Source organism: Lissotriton vulgaris, chromosome 9 (genome assembly GCF_964263255.1).
Source record: "Lissotriton vulgaris chromosome 9, aLisVul1.2, whole genome shotgun sequence".
In the NCBI taxonomy this organism is placed as follows: domain Eukaryota; kingdom Metazoa; phylum Chordata; class Amphibia; order Caudata; family Salamandridae; genus Lissotriton; species Lissotriton vulgaris.
The window spans coordinates 1,188,794,222-1,188,816,796 of NC_141697.1; the positions used below are offsets into that span (position 1 = coordinate 1,188,794,222).

General features: G+C 44.6%; 1 protein-coding gene across 1 annotated transcript in view; it reads right to left on the reverse strand.

Moving 5' to 3' along the window:
- NR2C2 (nuclear receptor subfamily 2 group C member 2) overlaps positions 1-21,540 on the reverse strand; it is a 331,335-nt gene extending 309,795 nt beyond the window's left edge. Inside the window, exon 1 of the mRNA XM_086939253.1 lies at positions 21,272-21,540. The gene's annotated coding sequence lies outside the window, so the exon portion shown is untranslated. The remainder of the gene's footprint in view (positions 1-21,271) is intronic.
- Positions 21,541-22,575: the final 1,035 nt, after the last annotated feature.

Here is a 22,575-nt window from a genome sequence, read left to right on the forward strand (position 1 = left end):
AGCAAACGGGTGCAGGGGAAATCCTCAAATTTGAAGAGTATCCCTCACACACCTGTTGAGGTGTCATGCTTCATCATTAGGTGTTATGCTTCTCGTGGGGGCGACCCAAGAATAAACACTACCTAGGGTACCTTTACGTTATTTGTAACTCACTTGTAACCTCCCCACATACCCATACTCACCACTGAAGCGTTCCTCTGAAAAGATCTCCGCTAAAGAGCCCTCTTGTGGGGCACGTGGGAAACTGCAGCACCACCCCCACGAGGAGCATAACGCCCGATGATGAAGCATGACACCTTAACAGGTGTGTGAGGGCTACTCTTCAAATTTGAGAATTTCCCCTGCATCCAACCTTCACTCATTTACTAAGATAGGCGTATTCCAACTACTCTCGCTTTTCACCTATACTCTATGCTGCTGAAAGGGCTAGCATAGCAATCTCTAGTGATTTAGACGTACTACCTTGGGAGCCCGGGGACTGGACCTCCTTTCTTTTTTTCGATAAGCTCCCCGTCCCTCTCTTTGTGTATTAGATGGTTTTTGTAGAACTTTATTGGTGTGGGAGCTGCTGGGCCCTCACCCTTAAAACAAATATTGGCAAAAGCAAAAATTGTTTTAGGTCTCAAAAAGCACACACTGCCATAGTGGTTACTGGCACTGAACAATCCTACTTTGTGTGCCGATATGCTCCTTGTGAAAGAACAGAATGCTGCCACGCACAGTGAAGCCAGCTGATACACAGAGAGAGAGAGAGAGAATCTTAATTAACACAAAAGGTCATGGTCAACGCCAGACCAAATTAGGGCCCAATTATTAAAGAAAGTCTCAAGAGTGCACCCATGGTATATGTCCTTACATTAAGTGCAGCTATAAGGCTTTCGTGAATTCCCAAGAATTTTAAAAAGTAGGACAATATATATTTGTGATCTGCATTTTAGCAGGAGCAAATATGCATGTGTAGATTTACTCATGTAAGAAAGTTTGCAAGTTCACTTTCCCTCCAACCACTTTTCTCCCAACTCTGAAAGAAGGTTTATGTCTGCCATTGTCAGGAGTACATTTTCTACATTTCTCAGTAAGGGAAAAAATTAGAGAAGAGTTGTTGAAAACCCTTAAACATGCAAGTTAGTAGGTTTGCACAGACTCAAAATGGCATTCTAACCCTGGAATTATTGCTTACCACTAACTTCAGCCCCAGTATGTAGAGCTGCTGAAACGTGGCAACATCAGGGAATTTCAAGTATTGAAACTCTACAATGGTATGAGCCCTGGCATAATCAGAGAGGCTATATCAGAGCGCTTATATAATCAGATTGCTGCCGTAATTTGTCGCTGCACAACATGGCACCAAAGGGACAAGTAGATTTTGTAACAGGACAATTAGATTTATGAAGCAACCTGCCCAGTGGACAAGTAGATATTTTATTAAACTCCACACCGCTGATGCCTAGTCCATCAGTTGCCTCTATGCTATAATCGATTCTAGACATATGACATGTAGGTTTACAAGATCGTTACATCTACATTAACGATTGTGGACCAGATTTTTATGCTTAGACAATTCTCCACCTACAAGTTTACAGCCTTGGATGGGAATTACAAACATATGGGAATTGACAAAGCTTTCCACAAGTACACAAGGAAAACCATAGTAGTTACAGGTTTTCAGACTAACTCAATGAGAACTTGTGAATTTAATTTTCTCAGGCAAAAATATACATATGTATATTTTCACATACCAACATCTGTGGAACCATTTCAAGTGCAATGACAACTTTTCCCCCCCCCTTGGGCATTTTTGTGGATATCCCTCTCTGCTTACACTATCCCCAATTTTCTTGAATTTGAAATTGGATCATGATGCTTAGAAAACATGGAACAAACTAGCTAAAAATGTACTTATTTTCACATTTCCAATTCCAAAGTCAATGTATCTTAACATGTAACAAGCTTAATATATTTTCTACAAGCACTGGTGGTCCACCAGTGGAAACAACAGGTACAGAATTACCATGCACAAGGTATTTCTAAACCATTTCACTAGCATGACTCTCTCTCTACACCTACCGCATAGCAAATCCACAGATAGACCTCAGAGGTGGTCGACCTGTGCAGTTATAGTTAGATCAGAGTTTCCCTATGAAGAGTGTTTTTGGATCCCAAAGTATTGTATTTCCTTGTTAATTCCCATTGGAAATCTTGAGAAGTGATACAGAAAAAAGAGTTAAAACGAATTACACCAAATTTGGTAGAAAGGTAGAATTGTCCTTAGAAAACGTGCTTTTCGTTACTTGGTCTATATTTGTTCAGACGGTTACGCTTCACTCGGCCCCTCAGTAATGGCGAGCACTGGCGTGTAGTGGACGGCAGCGTTCTCTGCAACCTTCCTTCCCTGGCGGCTTTTCAACGCTTTTCTATGTTGTTTTCTTGCCTGGCCGGGTGAGCCGCGATCTTTCCCCCGCATGCCGCGGACGGAGGCACCGGATGTAATCTGGGTTTCGAACACTCGGGGGAATGTGATCTCAGCAGGCGGCGGCAATCAATAAGGAGGCACGGAGCTCGGTGAGCTTCACGGAAGCGAAGCTGTCTCCAGAGAAATTCAGAGCGATGTGTTCCTGCCTTCGAAAATCTCAGACCTTCCCCTGCATAGAGGTGAGGAGGTGTCAAACAGTTAAAAGTCAAAACAGTAAAAGTAAAAGGAGAGTAAAGGGCAAAAGGTGAAGAGGAGCCGGGGAAGAAAATTGACACTGGCTGTGGTTAGAGGATTCATGGTTGTAAATTGGAGACATTTGCTGACGCATAGTGCTCGAAGCCCAAGGAGTAGACTTGCCAAAACATTAAAGGCAGAATCTTCCCTTTTTCATTTTTCTTGCCAAAAACGTTATGTCTGACCCCCTGAGATGAAGAAGTCTTTGAATACTCGCCTCGCTAAGGCTAAAGCCCGCCACCTGTTTGCAAAAGAAGTGAGAGAGGCCAGAGAGGCAAAGAAAGCGGCGTGCTTGGCTGGAATAGAAAACGCCCCTCGCATCCACTGGACTCTACAGTTGAAAGCTCAGAGGGGGAGATAGAAGAAGGCAGCCCAGTAGCAGTCATTCAGTAATTCGCATTACCAGGAGAGAACCCCTGTGAGGGTTCGAGCTCCATAACCACAGCTATCTCCTTACACCCCCAGAACAGTGTACAAGAAGGTGACTGTGAATTAGAGGCGCAGAAGAAAGAGACAGAGCAGAAGGGGGTTAAGCAATTTGCTCTTATTCGGAAAAAACCTACTATACAGGCTTCCTCTCCTAGCCCTCACAGCCCTTGTACCCCCAAATCTAGCGTGCAGAATTTCACCGACACTGGAGTGGAGGCGTTGAGACCAGAGAATTTAAGAATCACACAGGCATCTCAAGAGCCCCTAGGTCCATTATTAAATGCAAGCTGTCCGGCTATCTCGGCTTCTCCCAGCATACAGGTTTCAAGTAGCCTGAGTACTGGGGATAAAGAAATCCCTGCTATTCCCATTATTCGGAACGGAGTCCCTGTGGGCAATCTATTTAATTCAGGGAAGGAGCAACGTAGCGTTCAACAGGCTGATCCTCTGAAGAGTCATGGGCCGGATTTGAGAGCTGTGGTTCAGACACCCCCCCATCAGCCAGAGGAGGCGGAAGAGGTGGAATTGAGAGTTTCTCCCTCAGGTACATCCCGACGGCTGTGTTCTCTCTTCTCACTGATCTAAGTTCCAAGGCTAGTACGGATCCAAGGGCAGAGACAACTGGAGCCTCCCAAATGAGCATTAAAGATATGCTCAATTTGAACCTGGAGAAAGTCCGTAACTTAAAAAAGGAACAGAAAGCGGAATTGGCCTCCCTCACTCTGCGTCTCGAAAAGATTGAGAACACAATGGGGAGCTTTCCTACTCGACTGCAAGAGGCTGAGGAAAGAATCTCGGTTTTAGAGGATCAGTTGTCCACTGTCATGAAGGAGGTCAAAATAGCGGCTAAAGGTAAACAGACACTGGAAACTAAGGTGGAAGAATTGAAAAACCACTCCCGAAGGTCTAATCTTCGTTTAGTTGGAGTACCCGAGGGGGTGGAAGGCTCTCAGACTCATACCTTTATCAAACAAAAGGTCATGCCGGACTTCCAAGGGGACCTCACGATTACAAGAGCTCATCGTGTCCCGGCTCAACCATTCCCCAACTCGACACTTCCACGTACGATCCGGATTAATTTCGCTGATTTTCGAATAAAGGAAGCAGTTTCAACAAAAGCCATACAACAAAGGCAATTTGCTGTTAATGAGACTACAAAATGTCGTATCTTTTCTGACATGTCAGCTGTCGCGGCACGCCGCGGTAAAGAATTTGTTAAAATGCTGCAACTATTTAAGGCAAAAGGAGCACAAGCATTGATTGCCCAGCAATCCAAGATAAGAGTCCTAGTAAAATGGAAGTTCGTTATGTTCACAGACGTAGACGAAGCTCAGGGGTTTCTGGAGGGCATTTCTCCAGCATCTAATGATAGAAAGGTCTAACGTGGCGGTGGTGAGCAAGTCGGCTCCTGAGCCCAGCAGAGTTTCTTAAAATGCTTAATTATAGCCTAGTGTATAGTCAGGGAGAGACTGAATATTAGGTTGAGTAGGTCGAGTAGGTCGAATAATGATGGTTAGTCGCAAGGCGCAGAAGAGCAAGAGTGAATTACATTGCTGGGGGGGGGGGGCGGTAGTGAAGCGTACCAGGGTGTAGCAACATGACACCCGAATTGAGTTGGGGGAGGGGAAAGTGGAAGGTGTGGTGGAGGGGGGAAGTCCACTTTTTTGGGGGGTGGGGAGTGGTTGGCAAAAAAGGAAAAATGAAGCCGGTCGTTTGTTAATATTCTATTGCTTTTTTTATTCTGTTTTATTTGTTTCGCTAGAAAAGTCACTAGTGTTTATATATGGCTAATATGTCAACTTTAAAGGTGGTTTCTTTTAATGTAAACAGGCTTAATAACAAGAGAAAGATGCGTGCTATTGAAGCGTGGGTAAAAAACAGAAAACCCAGGGGTAATTCTTTTACAGGAAACCCATATTTCGACTATTAAGATCTCTGAATTTTTTATGTTTAGATCTTGGGCAGGTTATAGGGGGTTCTAATCTTCCTCGGCATCCCATAGAAGGACCGCTATATTTATTAATAATAATTTACAAGCAGAGTATATTAACTCCGGTAGCGATCCATCAGGGAGGTGGTGTTGGGCCTCCTTTTCGTTTAGATCAAAACCTTGCCCTCTAACATTTGTGAGTTTTTATGCACCGGTAGGGGACAATATGAAACTCTATGAGGAAATCTTTCTAGCACTGATCAGAATCCCGGGGGATTTCATTTTAGGAGGGGATTTCAACATTTTGATGGATCCACAGTTAGATTCTACAGTACATAGGAAGAGGCAGACAAAGCTCAGATCTTTTAGAGTTTTGAAGAATTATGAATCTATATTGAACTTACATGATCCATGGCGATTAGCGTTTCCGTCTCAAAGGAAATTCACATGTGGATCTGGTTGGTTCTGTTCCTCCTCCCGTATTGATTTTTTTTTAATTTCCCAGGGGTTAGAGTTTTCTCAACAAAAATTTTTCATAATGCATTCTCAGACCACGCAATGCTGACATTGGAAATCCATCTGGGAGAAGGATTGAGACTGCCAAAACGGTGGGTTTTCAATAAGCAGTATTTAAATGATAAGGACAGGGTGAAGTTTATGGATTCAGAGATCAGACAATATTTAAATCAGAACACTCTGTCTGCTGCACCACGTATAGTTTGGGACTCACTCAAAGCATTTGTGCGGGGGCTAATAATAGGCAAAGACGCAGCCATGTCAAAGAAAGCTAGGCTGGAGAAGTTACAGCATGAAGACAAGATCCATGCCCTCAATGAGATATTTCTAAAAGAGCCCTCTGTCTCTAATAAAAAAACTTCTTGATCAGGCCAAACGTGAGCTCTGCTCTGCCTATATCATCCAAAGTGAGATCTTTTTTCAACGCTTTCAGCAGAATGTATATGAGGAAAGTAATTTCACAGGTAGGCTGTTGGCATGGCAGGCCAAAGAGAAGGCTGCAGCAAATCAAATTAAAGCATTATAATGCCCTTTGACAACAGCTCCCACAGAAGATCCAGGGATAATTGGGGACATCAGGATGGCCCACTACGATTCTATCTATGGTAAATTACAAAGGGTCGATGACCAACTAATTGCTAAATTCCTTCAGGAAAATCCATCTTCAACTCTGTCTGAAATAGATAGTCAATCTATGGCGAGCACTTTTTCCCTGATAGAGCTGGAGGAAGTTGTAAAAAGCCTAGCAAATGGCAAGGCCTGTGGTCCAGATGGACTACCTGCAGAATTTTTTTAAGTCTTTTTAGGGCATTATCAGACTTTTTGTTAGCCCTGAATAACTCTTTATTAGAAGGAGGGTCAGTCCCAGAATCTTTTAGGCAGGGGAATATCGTTAGTTTACCAAAGAAAGGTAAGGATAAGATGGACCCTAGCTCTTATCGTCCGATCACGTTGTTGAATTCGGACTACAAAATTGTCACAAATCTTTTATCTTGTAGGTTTAATAGGTTCGCAGCACAGTTGATCCATCCCGACCAGAATGGGTTTCTGGCTGGTAGACAATTGGCCACTAACACCCACTTTCTTGCCGAAGCCCTGGATTATTTTGAGGGTCAGAAGATTCCGGCTCTCGTCTTATTATTAGACGCAGAAAAGGCGTTCGACCTTGTGGACTGGGAGACATTATTTTCGATTTTACATTCTTTTAATATCCCACGGTCATTGATACTTCTAATTCAGAGCCTATATAAGAATGCGGTGGATAATATAATTATTAATAAGGAAGTGGTAGGATCTATTAAAATTAGGCGTGGCACAAGGCAAGGGTGCCCTTTATCACTTGTGTTATTTGCTTTCTTTATTGAACCCCTAGCAACAGCAATTCGGAACTGTGTCGATATTCGTCCTCCAATCGCAGCAATGCCCAAAATAAAGCTGTACGCAGATGATATCTTGCTTTTAATTAAGCCAACAGTGGAGGTGCAATCCAAGGTCTTTAAGTTGTTTGAGGACTTTGAAGCTCTAGGGGGATATCCTATAAATAAAGGCAAGACGGAAGTTATACTGTGTGGGACTGACACTATAAATTTACACCCTGATATTCGGGGCTCTGTTAACTCTAATGCAAAGAGATATTTGGGAATATTTTTTTCCAATCTAATTGATGATCTATATAAATTACATTTTGTTCCCCTAATAAAGAAAGTTGAAGGGCTGTTCTCCCAATTGAACTCACTTCCTTTGTCTATAATGGGACGTGTGGCTCTGATCAAAATGTCTGTTTTACCGTTATTTAATTTCTTGTTTGCCTCAATTCTGTGCACTTTATTGGGCTCTTTCTTTTCTCAGGTTGAGTCAATGTTTACAGCCTTTATTTGGGCAAAAAAAAAACACGTCTAGCACATAGCACTTTAAATGAAGACTTGGATCAGGGTGGTTTAGCACTTCCCAATCTTAAAAGTTATTACGATGCGTATTTTGCACAATATTTATCGAGGTTCAAGCCTGCACCACAAGTAAATTTTTTACCAACTTTTTTGTCAATCTTATGTGCCAGGACTGCCAAATTCATTCTCCCCTGCTAATGTTTAGATCTCCAAAGCTGGTCCGCTACAAGAGCTTGCAATGGCTTTTTAAAAGAAGGCAGGCATTTTTTAAAAGATATTCCATTCCGGCGATTAACTCTGCTTCCTTGTTAGAAGAAATCCTTCCCTTGATAGGTGTTAGACAACCCACATATCTGACCGTAAAATGGGCGGAAGCGGGGTATGTTAAAATTTCAGATTTTATACGGGATGGCAACTGGGTGCCCATAGTAGACATGCGCCAATCATTGACTAATGATTTTATTCTAATGCACTCTTATGGCACTTTATTTAAATACCTTGCTGAAACAAATGTCATCTCCTTTTTGGTTCAAAATCAGTTGGTGGAGGACCTTTTAGTTAAGGTATCAGACAGGAAGCCAGGTGCCTGGAAGAAATATTTGGCCTCTGTAAGGGGGATGGATCTTGAATCTAAAGCTTTAAGGAAATGGTCAGAGCAAGAAAACTGTGAAATCTCCCCCCATATTTGGACCACTATCAACAGGCTACATTTTAGCTCTTTAAGAGGGGCAAACTGGCGCAGGATGTTATTTTTAGGTCTCGCCTGCCGATGCGCTTGCGCATTCGAGCTGGCGAGAGATATAGGGGCTTATCCAGAGTTTAACCAAAGTGGCGATTTGATGCAGTGCACGTGCGCTTTTAGGTCAATGCGCAAGCGCAATGAGTTAAAATGCACGTGCACAGCATCAAATCGCCAGCCATCTGTTCCCCAGCTTGGTGCCGCCAGCAGCTCTTCCCGCTCCGCTCCACCCCCTGCTGCATCAAAGCGTGCGCTCTGACTCAGCCATTTCTCCTCCCCTTTCAGTTTCACGACCGCCAGGCCGTGTCTCCTGTTTTTTTTTACTTTTTCCCTACTTATTTACTCTCTCTTCCTCTTATTTCTCTTGTTTCTCTTGTTAACACAGCAGTCCGTGCGGCAACTGAGGGCTTCAGACAATCTACAATTCTTAGCTCATTATCGACCAATCCCTTAACCTGTCCTTGCATGAATATGGCAGCTGCACACTTTTGTTTGGTTCTGCATATCAGCGCGGCACACCGCATTTTATGTTTACATGTATCGGCATCGGATACTTGCACTGCTGGCCCGGTCGGAAATGAGGGCTTCAGACATGTTACAATCCCTTACCCTGTCCTTGCATGAATATGGCAGCTGCACACTTTTGTTTGGTTCTGCATATCAGCGCGGCACACCGCATTTTATGTTTACATGTATCGGCATCAGATTCTTGCACTGCTGGCCCGGTCGGAAAGTGTAATGGTAAACATGTTGTTCCTGCTTACATTTCACATGCTTTACCTTAAGCAGTCCACGCGGACCCAGAGGGCTACAGACACACTACAATGCTGGCCTCATTATTGCCCCACCTCCACCCCGTCCTTGCAAGAATATGGCAGTGGCCTACTTTTGTTTGGTTCGGCATATACGCTGTACTTGCATGAATATGGCAGCTGCACACTTTTGTTTGGTTCTACATATCAGCACGGCACACCGCATTTTATGTTTACATGTATCGGCATTGGATTCTTGCACTGCTGGCCCAGTCAGAAATGAGGGCTTCAGACATGCTACAATTCTTAGCTCATTATCGCCCAATCCCTTACCCTGTCCTTGCATGAATATGGCAGCTGCACACTTTTCTTTGGTTCTGCATATCAGCGCGGCACACCGCATTTTATGTTTACATGTATCGGCATCGGATTCTTGCACTGCTGGCCCGGTCGGAAAGTGTTATGGCATACATGTTGTTCCTGCTTACATTTCACATGCTTTACCTTAAGCAGTCCACGCGGACCCAGGGGGCTACAGACACACTACAATGCAGGCCTCATTATTTCCCCACCTCCACCCCGTCCTTGCAAGAATATGGCAGTGGTCCACTTTTGTTTGGTTCGGCATATACCCTGTCCTTGCATGAATATGGCAGCTGCACACTTTTGTTTGGTTCTGCATATCAGCGCGGCACACCGCATTTTATGTTTACATGTATCGGCATCAGATTCTTGCACTGCTGGCCCGGTCGGAAATGAGGGCTTCAGACATGCTACAATCCCTTACCCTGTCCTTGCATGAATATGGCAGCTGCACACTTTTGTTTGGTTCTGCATATCAGCGCGGCACACCGCATTTTATGTTTACATGTATCGGCATCAAATTCTTGCACTGCTGGCCCAGTCAAAAATTAGGGCTTCAGACACGCTACAATTCTTAGCTCATTATCGCCCAATCCCTTACCCTGTCCTTGCATGAATATGGCAGCTGCACACTTTTGTTTGGTTCTGCATATCAGCGCGGCACACCGCATTTTATGTTTACATGTATCGGCATCGGATTCTTGCACTGCTGGCCCGGTCGGAAAGTGTTATGGTATACATGTTGTTCCTGCTTACATTTCACATGCTTTACCTTAAGCAGTCCACGGGACCCAGAGGGCTACAGACACACTACAATGCAGGCCTCATTATTGCCCCACCTCCACCCCGTCCTTGCAAGAATATGGCAGTGGCCCACTTTTGTTTGGTTCGGCATATACCCTGTCCCTGCATGAATATGGCAACTGCACACTTTTGTTTGGTTCTGCATATCAGTGCGGCACACCACATTTTATGTTTACATGTATCGGCATCGGATTCTTGCACTGCTGGCCCGGTCGGAAAGTGTTATGGTAAACATGTTGTTCCTGCTTACATTTCACATGCTTTACCTTAAGCAGTCCACGTGGACCCAGAGGGCTACAGACACACTACAATGCTGGCCTCATTATTGCCCCACCTCCACCCCGTCCTTGCAAGAATATGGCAGTGGCCCACTTTTGTTTGGTTCGGCATATACCCTGTCCTTGCATGAATACGGCAGCTGCAGACTTTTGGTTCTGCATATCAGCGCGGCACACCGCATTTTATGTTTACATGTATCAGCATCGGATTCTTGCACTGCTGGCCCGGTCGGAAAGTGTTATGGTAACCATGTTGTTCCTGCTTACATTTTACATGCTTTACCTTAAGCAGTCCACGCGGACCCAGAGGGCTACAGACACACTACAATGCTGGCCTCATTATTGCCCCACCTCCACCCCGTCCTTGCAAGAATATGGCAGTGGCCCACTTTTGTTTGGTTCAGCATATCACCGTGGCCCGCCGCGTTTTATGTTTACATGTATCAGCATCGGATTCTTGCACTACTGGCCCGGTCGGAAAGTGTTAAGGTAACCATGTTGTTCCTGCTTACATTTCACATGCTTTACTTAAGCAAGAATATGGAGGCTACCCACTTTTGTTTGTTTCTGCATATTAACGCGGCATGCCACGTTTTGGCTTTGCATGTATCAGTGTCTTATTCTTGCTCTGCTGGCCCGATTGGAGTGTGTTCAAGTAATCATGTTATTGATGCTTACATTTCAGGTGCTTTTCTTTCGTTCTGTTATTTAATTAATCCACTACAAATGCACACGTATGTATGCGTGCGACCCTCCGTAGTGCCGAAGTCTGCCTGGATGCATGTCTTTAGCGCGAGGAGTATGTGCACAAAGGCACTCTGTGAGGAACGCACCTTTTAACAACACTCGAGCAGCACTCGAGCTCATCTGCCATTTGCTCCTTTTATCGTCTGCCTCTTCCTTCCCCACCGCTTGTTATTTGAAGGATGCATGCTCATCCCCACCCCCAAGGGCAGACCCAACAAGGTGAGCATTCCTAATTCCTAGCCCTCCCCCCACAAACGAATTCCATGGAGACAGAGCCCCAGGCTGAGAGAGTACAGTAGTGGGGTCGGAACATGGGGGCTGGGAGGAGGACGTTTGTACCAGCAGCGAACACCAGACAGTGTCACGTATTTTGTTAGAAAGGGTATCTTTTGAAAATATTGATTTTCTCCTACCTTATTATGGTTACAAAATTCAAATTAAGTATCAGAAGTACTTTTACTGTTTTAGCCAGGCTTCTCTTTGAGTGGGACTTTGGACAGCTGTTGAACGGATTTTGGCACTTTACAGACCGCTCTAAATTTGGCAGATCGGGACTGTAAATTGCGGGTAAAATAATGGCAATACAACGCCCGCCCACCTCTCCGGCTTCTAGTGTAGTAACAACCCATCGAATGAAAGGCCTATGGTCCCTCATTTGACCACTTTGGATTTAAAGGATAACTGTTAAAACACTGCGTTTAGTATATCTTTTTCGTCAGCATGTTTCATGTGATTTTTGCAGCGCCCCGACGCTCACCGGCGGTGCTGGTTCATAGTCATTGTAATAGGTGCGTTGGGGTCAAATGAGGTCGTTCTGAGTCGGAGCTACACAGTTTCCTTTAACACACCCTCTCCAAATCGCCAGCCATCTGATGCCCAGCTTGGTGCCGCCAGCAGCTCTTCCCGCTCCGCTCCGCCCCCTGCTGCATCAAAGCGTGCGCTCTGACTCAGCCATTTCTCCTTCCCTTTCCATTTCACGGCCGCCAGGCCGTGTCTCCCCAGCTTGGTGCCGCCAGCAGCTCTTCAAAGGATTTCTCCTCCCCTAATTATTCACAGCCGGCCGGCCGTACTTTCACTTTCACGGCCGGCAGCCCGTGTCTCGTTTTTTTTTTTACTTCTTCATGGACTCCTCCCACCCTCCCCGCTCTTGCTGGTATGTCTTTGACATGTCCGTGGTTTCTTATACCCTACTTTACCTATTTTTTTTGTTTTCAACACATTTCTTCCAGTCTTTCCCTTTCTGTTCTCCTTATTCATTAAGCGATTTTCCCCGAGTTTTCTGTTAGCCATGTTACTCTCTCATTATCCTTTTAATATGTATATTTTTGATTATCATCCGTTTCTATTATCCATCCGCTGATTTACTTTTTCTTCTATTATTATTGTCTCCCGTTCTCATTTTCTTCTGGTCCTCTTATCTTTCAGCATCTCACTGTTTACCTTTTTCTTACGATATTTTACCCCATCCCCTTTTTAAGTATACCGTTTTTAGGAACTGGAATTTTAAAAAAACAATATAAGGTAGACATACCGCAGTTTCCTCTGCTCTGTCATTGTGTCCTAACATCCCACGCACTTGTGCCTGCATGTAAAATCAATCATCTCGCTGACGTAAAAGAGACCCTTAACACACCTGCTTTGGCCTTAAAAGATCACACCCATTTTATGTCCCGGTCCCCTTTTTACTCACAATCACAGGATGGGGCACCAGCTCAATTATTGCTTCTTAATAAGACTGCAAGTGCGCTAAAAATGCCAAATTCTCAGTTTGTGTATGAAAGGACCGATTCCCAGGGTTCTTGGCCAGCATCTGTGTTTGAAGTTACTGCTCGTTTCTCATACCCGAATCACAATCCTTCCCTTTGAAGCCCAGCAGCGAGTGTTGTTGCTATCACTAGTGCAGCAGGTGCAGTGGCACCGACGCTGAGTGGTTAGCAACTCCCGCTGCAGCCCCGTCCTTGCTGCATTTTTTGTACCCACATGCTGGGCAAGTGTTACCCTTTTCTTTGGTTGCATAAGCTAGCATGGAACTTAAGTTGTGCTCGCGCGCTTCTGGTGTTCTTGGAATGGACACTTGTGTACTAGCTATGCGCTTTAGACGTGTTTTCATTCATTCCAGTATTTTGCACTAAATGCAGGTGCACTGTCAACTCGCCAACGCTGAAAAACGGGGTGCTGTAGCGGGCTTGACTTGCACAACACCGCACCTCATAGCTCACACGTGTGATCTTGTGCAAATGCATCCTATAATCCACACACTGGTTCAAGAGCAGTTGGAAGTCTTTCAAGGCATTACAGGTACATGATATGGTTCACGCTGTTCTAAATCTTCTCCACGTTTTTTTTGGTCATTGGTGGTAAACCTGTGCCGAAAGAAATCATTTTTGTGTTTTAAAATGAAATTTTTCAATGAGCAACCAAACACGCCGTCTTACAAGTGCACCTGCAACCAGCGGCACGAGTGTCCTTCCTGTGTCGACTTGTAGTTAGTTTGCGCGCGAGGAGCGGCCACCTAGTCCTCACTCTAACACAATAACTGCCTCTTTTAACATATACACTGGAGGATGTGTCTACTGTTTGTTTTTTTACTCTGGGAAACAGCGGTTCTACTGCGTTTACCTCTAACCCGCTGTATTTTCACCAACATGTCGTAGGAGTATTCATTTTGGGCGTTAATGCTCAACGCTGCATTAACCGCTTTTCAGGACTACAGGCGGGAGCACACCTATGGTAAATAGATAATTACATTACAACAGTGACATTTTCACGGACACTTATTTGGATCTGTCAAATAAACAAACGAGGATTTTCTTTTTTACTTTTCTTCAGTCAGAGCTAGGAGTGTGCACATTTCAGCGAGTTAGAAAAGACAAATGCTTCCATGGGTTGTTTGAACAATCTGCTCGCGTATGAGTTTTTAAACATTGTAGCATTCCGTCATTTGTATGGGGGCTTGCAGCGAGTATCCAATACACAATGCTTCCCTGGCATTCCCTTCCTGAAAATAGCCAGCTCACGTATGAGCTTTGATGTAAAATTGCAGCATTGTAGCCGGCATGATTTAAGATTCTGAACTGGGAACTGCCACTCTCGCTTAGTAAATTAGACTCCAAACATTTGTTCTCTTGTGCCTTCAACATGATAAGCCGGCTCAGCAGTGAACTTGCAAAGTAGACAAAGTCGTTTGGCTCAATTCTATGTGAGGGACATTGACTTTAGGAACAGAATGGAACAGATTAGGCAACGCTTACTTACAGGGGAAAACTAAACATGTACCTTTACTAATGCTATAGATGTAACATTTGCTAATTTTAGAACTATTGCCATTTATAATAACAAAATTAATACTTTTATATTTTGAAAAACATAAACAAAAATAAAAAATTATTTACATTTTCCACACCAAAAGCTCAAACTTTTCTATTTTAGCAAAAAATAAACAAACATTTTCAACACCAAAAACTCAAACTTTTCTATTGCGAGACCTATTGCATTTCCAATGCTTGTTTAGTAAATGGCTGCTTTATCGAACCCCAGTTGCCCTTGAAAGATGTACCCCAATCAGTCTTCTTAATGCTTCTGATGTATGAATTATTCTGCTGCCAATTAGTCACATATCATGCTCTGCTGTTCAAAGATTAATGTGTATTGGGTAGAGGTATTTTTATAACTGGAAAAGGAATGTAACTTACAGTTGGAAGTAAATGACAGGCTAATTTTATTTGTCTTTGATCCTGATCTCCCTTTTGTAGATTCTGTGACTAGGTTTTTATATATAGCTATGGCAATTGCAAGGTCACTGGTTCTACAAAATTGGCGCTCCGACTCAATTCCGTCAGCCTTGGAATGGGGGCAGAAGAAGAGAAGGGTGAAGAAAAGTGAATATACCTTCGCAGCAAGAATTGGGGGACTTAAGAAATTTAATAAAACATGGGGTTCGAGCTTTGATTAAAGAAGAGGGAGTGGCTGCAGTTGCTTGTTATACGGTGAAGGGGTGGAATGAGATTCCAGACCTCGTCAATTGTCTATTTATCTATTTATTGTGTAAATGTTTACAGGGGGCTTTTTCTGTGGGATATTTGTATATTTGTACCTGGCTAACTCTTTTTATGAAATGTATAACAGGTCTGTGATGTGGTATAGTGACTTGTTAGACTTGTTAACGATTCATTATGTTAAAATAGATTTTCATTGTTTGGTTTTTTGCTATGATATAATGCTGCAATATGTAAATGTTCATGTTTGACAAACCTTGACTTCAATAAAAAAAAAAAAATATATATATATATATATATATATATATATATATATATATATATATATATATATATATATATATATATTTGTACAGACGTTTTCAGGAAATATGTTTTCAAAAGAACATAGCTGTCAGGGTTTCAGATTGCTTATGTGTGACATTTTCATAATTTCAGTGTAATTACAAGTGTCATTCAACGACTATGAGAGACAATTTCTTGCAAGTAAAATCATGCAATGAAGACGAGGGAAACATATAAATATAAGAAATTACATCCATGTGAGCAACGAGAAACTCTAAGAAGATCTTAAAACAGATGCAAAGCACCAGAAATTGAGTGCACTGTGGGATCCGACTGTACCTAACAGGACGTGAGAGGCCATACTGCCTTCAAATGAGCCTCATGTGCCATAATGCCCCGTCCACCCCACTCATTAACATAAACAGGATAGATCTCCCATGGGTCGACTTAACTAGAACCATGTGCCTCATCCTCCCTCTGCATGAACTGATCAAACTTTGCTAAAAAGCCCCTGCACAAACCGACAAAAACTGTGTATCCCCCCCTTTCTCCTTCCACACTGTATTGGAATTCTGCTTGCACCAACTCACTACTGTGCTCTTGAAGCTCCTTGATGTCATAAACATGCAATACTTTCAAGGGAGAGATATTTCTAGGTCTGTGTGTCCCAAGGCATGCCGGGAGCTATAATCCAGTTTTCCCTAAGTATGAGGTGTGTTGCAGTTAAAACGTTGCTGGCTTCATGCTATGTGCTGCTTTCATGGAAATCCTGAGCCACTACCTTGCTGGGAGATGCATTCAAGCTTGCATTCCTGTATGGGACGAAGGCAGAAAACTGATAATGCCCCATGCGAGTCACCCCGGGAGCCAGACACACAACGTGGACGACAACGGCCACGTTCAGAAACGCCTGGCCTTCCCGATTTACACCAGTCGTGACATCAGTGCTGATATCGCGCTGGTGTTGAGTAAATGAGTTACATTGTAGCCTAAGCCAAAGCGAGCTCAGCTGAGCCAGCCCCCAAAGACGATGCAAAAAGTGCGGACTACGCTCTGCCGCTAGCTTGCTCAGTCACATAGTGCTAAGAGCCTCCAGAACATTAGATGCTGGCCTTTAGCTATGATGATTAGGTCACCCAGGACTGGTAGGACAGGCGCCGGATCCCTATAAAGTTGTGTGCTTTGTTGGAACCAGAAGGGTTCCTTAATGAATTGGCTATGCTAGCTTGATCTACAGACCGGGGTATTAAAGTTGTTGCTAATTTGTGCCTCGTACCTTTCCTTCTTCCCTGATCAGGTAGTTTTGCTGCCTGGCACTGTGTTTACAGTCGAGTTTCCTTTCCAATTCACCTCCTTCATTGAGCAGCAGGTACTTCTCCATCCTGCCCAATCGGGGTCAGGGCCTCATACAGTACTGAGTCTGCCCTAGTGGAAGTAGCGAAGGCCATTTGTGAGTCTTTGGATGCTGGGGGCAGGGCCGTCTTGGTCTTACTGGACCTCTCGGCTGCTTTTGATACTGTCCCCCATTCACTTCTCCTTGCCCGTCTGCAGAAGTTGGGCATCATTGGTGTCGCCTAGGAGAGGTTAAAATCCCTTTTGGAACATAGAACCCAACAAGTTTGGATCCCTCTTTTGTGTCAACATCTCAAGGTCTGCTAACAGGGGTTCCTCAGGGGTCTATATTGAGTCCCTGGTTATTCCATCTTTATATGACCCCTCTTATTCAGCTGGCCGGGGACCTGGGTGCTAAAGTGGTCGCTTACACCAACGACACTCAACTTTTGTTTACCTGGAAGAAGCACAATCCTGTCACCTCTCATGTCAAGGCTTGCCTGTCTGCTGTATTTAACTGGCTTTCGTTGGCTCAGTTGAAATGTAATGCAGACAAAATTGAGATCCTTTTCTTTGGGGAGTTACCCCCATCGTTTTGACATAACTTTTGGCTCAATGAATCTCCTAGTCCTTCTCCATCTGGCGACCCTGTAAAAAATCTTGGTATCTGGTTTGATGAAAAGCTTACCTTTGGTAACCAGATCAGTAAACTAACTGCACTTGCTTTGGCATTTCAAAACTCCCCCATAGATTTCTGCTGCTGCCGCCTCTTCCTGCTAAAGAAACTGTCATTCGTGCTTTGGTCTACACTCACATTGATTATGCGAATGCGTTGTATGTCGGTCTCCCTTGCTACCTTTTGGACAAATTGCAGGTTGTCCAGAATGCTGCTGCACGGCTGTTGTTGGACTTACCTAAGCGCTCCAGTGTTAGGCAACATCTGCGTAATTTATACTGGTTGCCAGTTAAAGCTAGGATAATGTTCAAGGCTTTGGTCATTGCTCATGCTGCGCTTTACTAATATGGACCTGCCTAGCTCAGGAAACGCTTTCAGTTTTACACCCCAGTCAGGTCTCTTCGTTCCTCAAACATGCTCCTGGCTACTGTCCCCAGGTTTTGCCTAAAATGTAAGGGAGTAGCTCATTGGCCTATCTGGCTGAAACTTATTGGAATTCCCTTCCATTGGATCTGCGTAGTCTTCAGAATCCTATTCAGTTTAGGAAAAACTCAAAACTTTCCTGTTTAACTAGTTTGTCCTGGCTTTTCTTCTTCTACGTGTTTCTTTGTTACTCTTGGGCAAACGCCGAAACGCTCTTTTGAGTAGCTGTGCGCGCTACAAATTATGATAACATAACAACATAAAAATTTAGTGTTGGAAAAAATAAATGTGAATGTAGGTCAGTGTAATGTAACTGGAGCTCATGTAAAACTCTGCAATACCTTTGGGTCGAGTTCACACTATATACAATTGTAAAAAAATATTACCAAGAAAACATTCTGCCCCGATTCCTCTGCACTGGGCTGACTGCTGATTAGAGTGAAGGCTAGCCTGTCTCTCTAAAATCAGAGAGCTGTGAGGCTGTTACACTGCAGGAGGATTAAAGTGCCGGCTATGATGGCTCCTAAAACACGTGCTGACTGGACCCGGAGAAGAACGCTCTGTGTTATTGTAACTAGAAGCACAGCAAACAGCTTAGCTAGGCACAGGCCGGTTTCTTAGCAACCGGTCACCTCTCCATGACCTGGGCCCAGCTCATGCTTCAAAATCCAAGTCGTCTCTCAGAAGCCTAATAGGAAAAGAATTACTAACGATACAATGTAATAACAGTAAACCTGTGCAATATGTGCTGACTTGCAAACCATGTTTTTTACAATATTAGTCAGCTGAGCAGCCCGGACTGCAGCGGCACCTGCCAAAGGCACTGAGCAGGCTCAGGCTGCTAAAACTAAAATTATAATGTTCTAAATACATAAATCAAAAGGAACATGTCAGTCACACACTCCCACATATCTGAAAGAAGCAGCCGACTAGTCTTGCAGCACTGTAATTAACTTAAGCAGTCAGATCATCTTGTTTAATCAACATCATATACTGCGTCTGTAGTGGTGACTCTGCAACCTTTCCTCCTTTCCCAACGCAGCCGGTCTTGCATGATGAGGAGTGTAGGCACCAAACTAGTGGCAGTGCGGTCATGGGCAGAGTTGTGGCAAACTAAACATTACTGCCACTTGCCGCCTCACTCAGACACTGAGTGGGACTTCCTGACAGAAAATCAAATGGGCACAACCTGTGTTGTGCAGTCACATGACGCCATGTGACATGATGCGGCAGGCCCAGGGTGAATCAGCAGACAGCAGCTGTGAATGATCCAATGATGGATAAATGCAGCCCCACTAGCTTAGCTTTCTGAGCCAGTCCCAGGCCGACAAAAGTGATCCACTGCCATTCACATTTGTTGAGCGAACTTAACTGGACCAGGGCAGCGCCGCTAGACAGCGCAGTCCATTGCCAGAGCAGCCCACAGTGCGCGCTGCTTCAGAGTGCTAAGAGGGCGGCACTTCTGACATGCTTGTTTGCCTCAGCATCGATGGTGTCAGGAGGCCCTATAATGTTTGACTTTGCATTTTAGTACTATCAGATGGTTGGTCCCACAGAACACCTGTGGCACTGAAAATTTTAAAAATAAGAACCATTTATTTGCATAGGGAGCTGTTTATTAAACATTTAAAATGCAAAAAAGGCTTGTTGCCTCTGCCTCACACGGATTATGTTCATTGTGTTTCTGCATTCAGTTGTCCTCTCTCACCAGCATTCTGCAGTCTGTTGCGCTGCCCCGCCTGTCTTCCATGGGCAGCTTGTCTGTCCAAGTCCTTATCGCCTGCCTTCTGAGGTCAGCTTGCTACCCATGCCTCCTGGGGGCTGCCCTACGTGGTCTCTTGTGCTACCCCTAGCCTTTCTGCTTGCTGTCAAAGGTCAACTTACTGCCAATGTTCCTTCAGCCTGCCCTGTGTCCTTGTACTGCCCCTGCATCTCCCTCTGCTGCCCTCCCTGTCCCTGGCCCTCCTGCCTTCTAATAACTAAGAAAGGAGCCCCCTGAGGAGACGGATAAAAGGCAGACAAGCAGGGGAAATAAGAGTAAATTTCAAGAAACAAGAATGGTCTGCCCCAAATGATTTATAAGAAGGCTCAAAAAGAGTCCTCAATTCACATAAAGCAGGTATAGGCTCACAGGAACCAGAAACATAAACAACTGATGTCAGGACAAGAAATTATATGAGAATAATCATATTTTTATTTTCCTTTTAAATTATAAAAACATTTTTTAGCAAGCAGAAGGACCAAGTTCCCACAACATGTGAGTTGCTGATAAATCACAACCTAATTCAAAGAACACCCCACACAACCCCGAAGAGGTTCAACGATATGATATGATATGATATAAAGGATTTTGTAGCGCGCTCTGTTACTAGACTAGTATCCTGGCCCAATCATACTACTCAACAAACATACACATCCCTTATGCATATACTAACTCGCAAAAATTCTCACATACTCTTGCCTTCTAAGCCTCTGAGGTCAGCTTGCTGCTTGGGCCCCTGTGGCCTGACCTCTGTGGTTCCTTGGGCTATTCCATAGGCAAGACCTATTCGCTTTGCCAATGCCAGTTTGCTTCTGTTGGCATCTACCCAATTCAAAGTATGTACGCGCTATAAAAACGCATAAATAAATAAATTAAATAAACAAAGCATGTTGTGGTTAAAATACTCTATTGGCTCACACGCCTGTCAATCCTACATAAAAAAACAACTCAAAATCAGCTATCTTAACTTCATTGCTTCCAGGGCCTTTAATTGCGTTGAGCCCGCCTCCCACTACAATCAGTCATGTATTTACAGCCAACAGCTTTATTGGATAAGGTTCACAAACCCCGCCTCTCCTCCCTCATTGGCTGCGTTGTGACGCCCTGCGCCTCATAAAGCTAAGAGCGACAGTTCAGCCGGGAAGCGGAAAAAATAGAGATAGAAAAAAAAATGGCCGTATTGGCCGGTTGCCAACTACACCGGCAGCCATTGGAGCATAACTGAGGAACACTGTTGTACGTATCAAACATTAACAAACTCCGTTACTTCCAAAATTACAGTCTCGCTAGCCGCCAGCGCTCACAGATGTCGAGGAAGCGCGCAAGGCTGTCAGAGACAGTTTCTTCCTTAAGCGTTCCAACATCCTGCAGCCGCCGCCTCTCTTCCCCCTTCACCCCCGGTGGCAAAGGTAAAAGGGTCGGGTTCAAAATACCAAAAAGAAACAAACGCCCCCTTCAGCCTCCATTTCGCTGAGTGTCCTGATTCACAAATCACAGTTACGAACCGTTAACGGGTACGGTATCTCGCGAGCCGCCCCGGTACCGAACGCGGTTAAGAAACTGCGCACTATGTTCAATAAACGCACAAAACAACACTGGGCTTAAACATGCATTGAACGTATATATTATAGACGCAGTAACGCTTACCTCTGGAAAAATATGACGAGTTGATTATTCGATGTTGATTTTTATTTTCCACGCCGCCGGTGCTCTAATTTTCCGTTTTGTCACGTGGCTGTCATCGCGTACATCATTTTTTATTTATATTAATTTGCGTTTGAGGATTTTTAAAATTGCATTTGTTATTGTTTTTTTGTGAAAGGTCATAGTTCGTGACCCCGTCCGCTTTTGCAGCGCGCTGGGAGTGTTTTTCTTCTTCCTCACTCGCGTCGCGCTTTCTTTTTTTTTTTTTCTCCTTCTCCTTCCTCGCGCACATAGACAGACGCATGCTGGGCGGGTGACGTCACGGGAGAGGCAGGGTATTGGACGGCTCGGTTATATTTCTACCGTTTTGTGAGTTTACAATGCCTCCTCGAAGCTGTCTGTCATATCTCTGTCTGCAGGTCCAACCGTTCGAGTGCCGAGAGACTTCTCACTTGACCTACGTTTTAAAATAATTTGAAGAAGGATCTGCAGAAGACTTTGTCTGGATATTTAAGTTGCTTTATTCCTTTTACTGAGGGGAGGGGGAGTAGGGGAACTGGGAGTGGAGAATCAGCGTGCAAATCCTGCATTGCCAATCCCTGGTGAGTTGCAGCTACTACTGCTGAAACAAGGCCAATGGTGGTATTAATGGGTGAGGCGGGCTGGCCTCAAGGGCATGGCCGGCTTTAGTGCTGATGGTGCCCTGTGCAACATTGTTTGTGCCCCCCAATGACAAAGTCTGCAATGAATTCCCTCAATTCCACTCTTTAACAGTGCCCCTCAAGTCTCCATAACCACACTCAATCAATCAATCAGTGACACTTATAAAGCGCGCTACATACCCGTAGGGTCTCAAGGCGCTGGGGAGGGGGGGTGCCGCTACTGCTCGAACAGCCAGGTCTTAAGCTTCTTCCTGAAGGAGAGGTGGTCTTGGGTCAGGCGCAGGTCGGACGGGAGGGAGTTCCAGGTCTTGGCGGCCAGGTGGGAGAAGGACCTTCCTCCTGTGGTCGCTCTTCGGATGCGGGGGACGGCGGCGAGGGCGTGGGTGGCTGAACGGAGGTGGCGTTTGGGAGCGTAGAAGTTGACTCGGCTGTTGAGGTAGCTCGGGCCTTGGTCGTGTAGGGCTTTGTGTGCGTGGGTGAGGAGGCGGAAGGTGATTCTCTTGTTGATGGGGAGCCAGTGAAGGTCTCTCAGGTGTCCGGAGATGTGGCTGGATCGTGGGATGTCGAGGATGAGTCTGGCTGAGGCGTTTTGGATCCGCTGGAGTCTCTTCTGGAGCTTGGCGGTGGTCCCGGCGTAGAGGGCGT